Here is a 9,178-nt window from a genome sequence, read left to right as displayed (position 1 = left end):
ATCCAGATCATCCCAGAGGACCAACATAAAACGACATTCACCTAGCCTTGTGGTACTTTTTCTTATCGGGTCCTTCCTTTTGGATTATGTAATGCATGTGCCAATTTTTAAAGGGCAGTTTTGAGCATCTTTGTTGAGCTAGTTCATGACTCCGTAGAGATCTATGTTGATAATTTCAGTCCCTGTGGGTATGACTTCCTGGAGGCTCTCTCTAACTTGGGGAAGGTCCTAAGGAAGTGAATTTAAATGAACCTCTCACTTAGTCCTGAGAAGTGTGAAATATTGTTGAATGAAGGGACTGTCCTAGTCCATTCAATATCTGAGGAGGGAAAACAAGTAGACCCAAATAAAATTTCCATCATAGGAAGGGTCCATATTCATCAAAAGCAGAGGGATGTTAGCATTTTTTTGGGCTTAGTTGGATATTATAGGAGATTTATCAAAGACTTCAACAAAGTAGCCTCACCATTGTTTGGATTGTTGGCCAAGCACTCTGAATTTTGTTGGTCAGATAATTTCCAAGAGGCCCTGAAAATCTTGAAGGACAAGTTGACTGTTGCACCCATACTTAGAGGCCCAAATTGGGTTCTTCCTTTAAATATCCATGCTAATGCATCTAAAAAAGTAGTAGGATAAGTTGTAGGACAGATAGATGTCAAGTTACCTTATGCCATTTACTTCATTAGAAAAAATTTGTCTAAGGCTGAATTGAATTACACCGTGATTGAGAAGGAATTTCTAGATGTTGTCCATTCCTTGAACAAATTCAGGCACTACATCACTGGTTATCAAGCCTTTATGCATAGTGACCATGCTTCTATCAAGTACTTAATGAAAAATTACAATGTGAATGCTAGAATTATTATATGGTTTCTTCTATTACATTAGTTTGATTGAATTATCATTTGATAAGTAAGGTAAAGAAAATGTAGTTGTAGATTTTTTTTCTAGACTTACATTGTCTGCAAGTGAAGAAGGGATGGTTGATTACCAACTACTAGATTAACACCTATTTTGTATTTCAATTCTCTCTCCATGGTTGGTCGACATAGCCAACTACCTAGTTGCTTCAGAATTCCCTCCAAATCTATCACCCAACGAGAAGAGAAAAATTGTGAGGAAGAGTATTCCTTTCACTTGGATTGGGGAAAAATCTTCAAAATGGGATCAGATCAAATTCTAAGGAGATGTGTTAGGGAAGAGGAGGTATTTGACATCCTCTCAGCCTGCCAAGATGGGCCTTGTGGAGGTCACTTTTCTTCCAAGAGGACAACTTTCAAGGTTGGGCAATATGGTTGGTACTGGCCCACTCTCCACCAAGATGTAAGAAGATAGTCCAGTCAATTTGATCAATTCCATAGGATGGGGAAACCTACTCCCAAGGATGAAATTACCTTTCAACCTTAGGTGTCTTTAGATCCATTGGACAATTGGGCCATGGATTTCAATGGGCCAATTGGTCCACCATTAGGGAAAAAAAGTACATAATTGTATGCATTGATTATTTGACAAAGTGGGCTGAGACCAAAGCTATCAAGGTAGCAACAAAGGAGAAAGTGGTTGAGTTCTTAAGGGAGAATGTATTGTACAAATTTGGGTACCCTAGAGAACTAGTCACCAACCAGGGAGCTCAATTCACATGACATCTGATAATTTTTTTTTTAAGGAAACATGGGGTAAAGAATACAAAATATATTTCCTATCATCCTTAGTCCAATGGACAATTAGATGTTGCCAATAGAGCATTCGAAATAATCCTCACTGAGGTTGTGAACGATAGCAGAAAGGATTGGGCAGACAGATTAGTGCAGGCCACTTGGGCCTACAATACAACTTGGAAGACAACTATTGATTTCACTCCTTATGACTTGGTATTTGGAAGGAATGCTCTTCTCTCCATTGAGTTTGAATACAACACCTTGATAATGGCAGGACAATTCGATTTGGATGTTATAAAGGAACAACAAGAGAGGTTTCTCTAGCTGAATGGTCTAGGTGAATTCAAAATGTAGGCACTCCTACATGCTAAAGTTATCCAAGTAAAAAGGAAATTTTTGCATGACAAGAACACCAAGGACAAGGTTTTTCAAGAAGGGGATTGCGCTCTGCTATATGATTCCAAATTTAAGGACTTTAAAGGAAAATTTATGATAAGGTCGTTGACTCGTTAGGCCCATACTTGATGAAGAAGTGCCATGACAATGGAGTTTTTCAAATTAGGACCATTGATGAGGAAGTTCTTCCCTTGCTTTTCAATGGATATAGATTGAAGGGTTATAAAAGACCTATGTCCAAGGAAGACTTCATCAGCACCATTAGAAAGGAGGTCAACACCATTAGTAAGGAGGTAGATTTGATAAGAAGTTTCCTAGCTTCCAAGTCACAACATTCTTGAAAACTATTTTTATTTCAGAAAAAGAAAAAGAAAAAAAAATAAATATAAAAAAAAAAAAGGGAAGAAGAAGAGAGAGAGAGAGAGAGAAAACAATAAGACGTCTAGATGAAAACTTCCATGAGGCATCCAAGGCCAACTCTTGGGTTTAAAACCTCCTTGAGGCAACCTAGGAGTGAAAAAAGAAAAAAAGAACAAAAAATACACTTGGGTGAAAGCCTCTGTTGAGGCACCCATGGTAGGTAGGTAGGTTGAAAACCTCTCTTGAGGGAGACTATGTGTCCTTAAAGAATAATATGAAAACAATACCATAACAAGGAACTCAAACCTGTCCATTAATAAATTTTGTGATTTTGCAGGTTTTGAAGATAGTGGAAAATGTAGAGCTACAGGGACAACATGCTCAAGTTTCATTCAATTTCCCTCACCATCCATTCCATACCATCAATGTCAACCATGTCACTACCACTCTCATCCATCCTCGAGGCTCAATAATCAAATTTTGGCATTCTCGGATTTGCTACATGATGTCCTGTAGATGCTACAAGAACATCCTATAGCACTATAGGACTTCCTGAAATGCTACAAGAAAAGGGATCCGATAGATAAATCTTTATGCATGGCTTGTCTTAGGTTGGTTAGGTCCTACTCACTTGATCCAACCACTAACCCATCATCCATGCATACTTGGTTAAAAAAAATCATCCTTTCCCCATACCAACTCTACGCTTTACCTCATTCAAAAAAAAAGAGAAAATTTATAGAAAAAAACAAAAAAAAAACTATAGAGGAGATGTCATCCATTTCCATCGTACTCATTACCACACATCATCCTCTTCCATCATCCTCCAACCCCTACACTACTTTCCATCACTCCACTTCAAAGAAGACCTTTGAAAATGAAGAAGGGGCTGCTACAAGATCTCTTGTAGCAGCCTATACCACTATTACCATAAACCTAAAACTTAGTTCTTCTTCCCATCGAGAGTAAGGAGATGATACAATTGATGAGCCTCATCATTGGGTAATTATATGGGCCTTAATTCACCTCCTATCTTATTCAAACCAACTATTCTCATAACGTATTGCATACTTTTGATTATATTTTGTTTATGAGTTGATTTAGAGTTGGATATTTTTCTTTGTGGTCTAATGTGCATTTAATGAGGGGTTAAATGATAAAAACAAGGAATTTTGGCAAATACCATGATCAAAACTTGAATGGGACTACCCCTCCATTCGAATATTCCTCCATCAGCTCGGAGTGCAAACATCCAAATCATGAGAACTGGAAGGTAGCCGAGCAAGTGAAAGACAAAGCACCAGTTTATCTCGAGTTTGGGAGCCAAGCCTCCTTAATTTAAAGTAAGTCATTGGAGACCTCAGATGTATAACTAGAGAGGCCTAGGACCTCAGTAGGATTTAGGTTCTTTATTGTAAAACTCTATTATATTTCCGAGCTGCAAGACTTGTGACAATTTTTTATGTAATCCATTGTTTCAACAATAAGAAAGAGTGTTGTTTTGAGCCAAGACTGAGTTAACATAGAGGGCTGAAGCTCTTGGGTAAAGGCCCAACCCTAGCAACCAAGGCTCCTCTTTATTGTACATGTATGCTAGTATAGTATTATTTTAATTGTTCATTTTCTAAGTGGATGCATCTCCATTACAACAATGTAGATTAGATTAGATTGGTTGTCTGATAGTTTGCTTCCATTTGTGCCTTCTTTCAAGTAGTATACTAGCAAGGAGAAAAAGGATCACCATAATGTTGTTAGCAGGTGTCTATGCCTCACTTCCTCCCTTTGGGACCATGACTTGAGGAAGGAACCCTTCAGCAGCCCCAAAAAGATAGATTTCTAGTTCTTGCATGAGCTTTGGAGTTTGTTGTCTTTGATTCAGTATTTGGTTCATGTTGCAAGGTAGATTTCATTGTCATATTTTTCCATCTCATTTCTGCAATAAGATCTCACTCATGTTTTCATTCCCGTTAGCAACTTTCTTCATGCATAATACAAGCAATTGATTCATGCTTTTCTGGTTTATGAAAATGTATCCTATTGCACAGTTCTTGGAAGACACACATGTTTTAAGCAAAGAAGGTACCTCAGGAGGAGACCTAGACTTCATCACCAGCAGCCACCTTCCACTTCATCCACCTTATCCATCTCTTGTTCCACCATCACCCTCACTAGTTTTTTTTTATCATTTTTCATTGAAATTCCCCTAGTTACATTGAGTGAATCTAGCCATCTCTTATCTTGGATATTGACTCCTGAGTGCTCCTAGACCTTCTAACACCCCATTCCACTCATCATACACCTTTCCCAAGCTTCCCAACACCTCCAACACCTCACAATTAGCTCTCAACTGTATCCTATAGGTTTCGTGTAATTCCTACAGGATCCTCCTCTAGGTTTCTAGTACATCCTATAGGTTTTCCTCAGCTGACCTGTTTTGAGGCTGAATTGACGGGAAACCTCTAGGAAGTCACAGAAAGCCTCCTAGGACCTTTCCACACCATCCGACCACTCCATAAACCTTCTATCCATTCTCCATCACCTTCCATTCACCTGTCACATCCACAAGAACAATTAATTTGCATACTTGATTTTGCGTAAAAAAACCCAAAAAAGTGAAAATAGATTTAGTTTAGTTTTTTGCTTACATACTAGTAGGGTTTGATGCTCTTCACTTCTGCAGCTTAGACAATAGCATTTGTTTAGTGTTGATTTAAAAATTCTGCTTAGCATAGCTGTTTAATTAGTTGATTAAGATATGGTGTGATTTAGCATTACATGTTGTTTTCTTCATTACTGCACTAGAGTAGCTCTCTTAGAGTAGATTAGCTCTTCCTCCATCAAAGAATGGAGCTTCTTCTGACTCTATAGAAGTTTGGCTTGGAACCCCTGGGGTCTCTCACCAGACGAATAGTGACAACATGCAGGACCTTCACTTTTACTTGTGCATACAGCACTGTCACCTCCAAGTTTGTACGAACCCCAGTTTGATAAGTAAAGCTTGTAGCCCAAGAGTTGCAACATCCTTCTTTCAATACTAGCGCTCATCACTTTTTGGCATCATTTCCATGGAGGTGGCTGAGTAGAATGTGATTACTACTTTCTTTTCTTCTATTTCTTGTCTTCAATACTCTGTTGTTAGTTTATTTCTACAAAAGTAGTCTAGTTTCTTCCTTTCTTTCATTGTCCATTATCTGCTTTCCTTTCCATTCTAAAAGTAGGATTTCAATTCAGAAAGTATCTTTCTCATCCTATCATTGATTTTCATTCAATCGGCAATTTCATTTATGCAAGTGCTTTCCAGTTTAAACAAATTACAAAACCAACCCAAAAAAATTTCCTTTCATGCCTTGTAGAAATAGGGAGAACCTAGGAAACTTTTTTCCAAATACCCACACTGCATCCAATAGTCAACCTTGTCTCTTCTTCAGTGGTTTTGAACTAGAGGAACCTTTAGGTGAGAAACCTGACATATTTGAAGAACCTACAGGGGAAGACAAAGAAGAGGAAACCATTCCTACTGAACCAATGGCTGAAAACTGAAATGATAAAGGGAATAGAGAAAGAGTTGAGGGTGCCTTCCCCATCAGGGAAAACAACGAGGACACTAAGATAAAAATATAAGCCCCTCTTCCCTACCTCATTTCCATGGCCTGACCACAGAGGACCCTGAAACTTTCCTATTTGAGTTTGTTGTTATATTCTGAACCTATAACCATACAGATGATGAGGAAAAGTTAAAACTATTTCCATCTATCCTCAATGATGCAGCATTTCGCTAGTTCATGGTCTCACCTGGAGATAGCAGCACAACTTGGGCTCAGATGCAGCAAGCATTTAACAAAAAATATCGGGACTAGTATAGGTCAAAGGATACTAAAGAAGAAATTTTCAGGATGACCATAGGCTGGGATGAATCCTTAGAAGACTATGAAGAAAGATTCCAGCTTAGTTACAAAAGGGCAAAGTGCACACTTGACCCTAAGTCACTAAAGCTAGTCCTGCTCAGGGGAGTAAGAGAAGATCTTCTGGATACCTTACATTTGTTAGCAAGAGGAGATATCTATGAATTACCCGATGAGGATATCAAGACTGTCTTTAGAAACCATTCTAGGGAAGCCAAAAAAAAGGGTAGGGGTAGTCAACCTATGGCGAATACATCATCTTCCAACTCATCCATCAAGGGTGAAATTGGAAATATGATGGAAGATTTCAAAAGTGAGATTCTGTAAAGCCTTACCTTGCAAATGGACACCATGAATGTTAAAAGGAAGCAAGAGGAAGCAGAGATAGGCTTGGCTATCTTTTGTCCTAGATGCACCAGGAGGCATCCTAGGAATGAATTTCCATTGAACTGTATTGAAATTTTTTTAGTCTGTGAAGAAAACCACTCCACAGATAAGTTCCCTTATTTACCAGGACTCAAAGCTATATATAAAGGAGCTGAAGGGATCACTGAGTAGCTTTGCAACATTATCTAAAGGAGACCTCCTCGGCCTAGACCATACCAGCAGGGCATGCAAGGGTCATCCCATGCATATTACAACCCCAACAAAACCACAGGTATACCTTCTTGGGTACCCCATGCTCATCCTTCTTGGTCTACTCCGCCTCCTTGGTCCTATGCATCTTAGTATCATTCCCAGCTAGGCAACCAATCATTTCAACCTTACACTCCACCACAAACTTAGTGAAACACACCACTTTAGGGGTGGAGGCCCCAATACAACTATGCTCCAGCTTTATTTCCTCCACCACTTGCCCAACCAAAACTCCTACACTTTGGTCCACGCAAGCAACCCCAGATTCCTACCCAACAAAATTTGAACCCAAAAAATAGGTAAGCTTAGCAAGTATATAGTGGAGAGACATCATATCTAGCTTATGCTATGGAAATCTAGGAGATTAACCTAAGATCTGGGAGAGTTCTCCCTAGTAACCAACCTCCCCCTCTACCTAGGGAGCTTTAGGAAGAAAGAGAGGAAAGAGACCTTAAAGTAAATCTACACTTTACTGAGAGATTAGCCCAACCATTCCAGCCTACCCCAAAAGAAACTGAACTTCTGGGAGAATTGAAAAATCTATGCGTAAAGATCCCCCTTCTCTAGGCAATAAAAGATGTTCCCATTTACAATAAGTTGATTAATGAGAAATGCTTCCAGCATCTAGGGAGGGGGAAAAGGGATGCCCCTACCATTAATGTCATTGGGCAGTTGTCCAACTTAATGTTGGGGCACATAATATGTCCAAAATATTTGGACCCTGGAAGCCCTGTGGTAGATGTGCACATCAATGGAACCATTTTCCCACACATTCTGCTTGATCTTGGGGCTACCATTAATGTGATGACCAAGGAAACCATGCTCAAGCTCAACCTCCAATGGCCATTGAGGAAGACCACAACAGTTCTGCAGCGTGTAGACCATTCCACAGTAACCCCTGAGGGAATTGTGGAGGATGTGATGGTCTCCATTGAATCCTGGAAGTACCTTGTATATTTCCTAGTTCTCCAGCCTAAGGCTAAGCTTACTGGTTATCCTCTCATCCTTGGGAGGCCATGGTTGGCCACAACCGATGCTTACATTAGCTGGAGGGCTCAGAATATGACCATCAAGAATGGGCATATGTCCAAGCAATTAGTCCTATACCCTCCTGCTCAACCATCTTTAGAGCATGATTTAACTTTATGGTTGGAGGAGGAGGAAGAAGATGAGGTTTATACCACCCAACATTATGCTTTGGAAGCAACCATGGGAGGAGGACAACAAGATGTGTATCACTTGATTGGATACCTGGTCCAAAGTCCAACACCTGGTTCATTACCACTAGAAGAAGGAGTAAGGGAAACCCAGAACAATCACCCAATTGACTTATACTTAGTTGATTCCAACACACTCCATGTCAAAACCATAGAACTCAACCCAGAGAAAACCTTGAAAATTAATCCATCTCTTTACATTCTCGAAGAGGAGAAGCTATGCAACATGTTAAAGGAAAACATAGAAGCCTTCGCTTGGAGTTACAAGGAAATGAAGGGAGTACACCCCTCAGTGTGTACTCACCACATGTTCATCAAACAAGGTTGCAACCCGGTTCGACAAACACAAAGGAGGATGAATCCAACTCTTAAAGTGGAGGATTTGTGTTGATTACAAGGAGTTGAAGAAAGCCACAAAGAAGGATCATTTTCCTCTACCCTTCATTGACCAAGTGCTAGACGGCCTGGCAAGGAAAAAGTTTTTTTCTTTCCTAGATGGATTTAGTGGGTATAACCAAATCCAAATCTTCCCAGAAGATGAGGATAAGACAACATTTACCTATCCTTGGTGTACTTTTTCCTATAGGGTCCTTCCTTTTTTCCTATGTAATGCTCCTGCCACTTTCTAGAGAGTAGTCTTGAGTATTTTTAGCGAATTAGTCCATGATGTGGTGGAAAATTATATGGATGATTTGACACCTTATGGCTATGATTTTCAAGAAGCCTTGACTAACCTAGGAAAAGTACTACACAAATGAATTGAAATGAACCTGGCTCTCAGTGCTGAAAAATGTGAATTCTTAATGACTGAAGGGACCATGCTAGGTCATTCAATATCTCAGTAAGGACAGTAAGTGGACCCGAAAAAAATAGCCATCATCCAAAGGGTGTCACCTCCTCAAAACAAGAGAGATGTCAGAAGTTTCTTAGGGATATCTAGATACTACCGAAGGTTCATAAAGGACTTCAGCAAATTGGCCTCTCCTTTATTTCAATTGTTAGCCAAATA

This window comes from Pinus tabuliformis, chromosome 9 (genome assembly GCF_031772625.1).
Source record: "Pinus tabuliformis cultivar Carrire ecotype Pingquan chromosome 9, CPIR1, whole genome shotgun sequence".
In the NCBI taxonomy this organism is placed as follows: Eukaryota; Viridiplantae; Streptophyta; class Pinopsida; order Pinales; family Pinaceae; genus Pinus; species Pinus tabuliformis.
Note: the sequence above shows the minus strand (reverse complement) of the source record.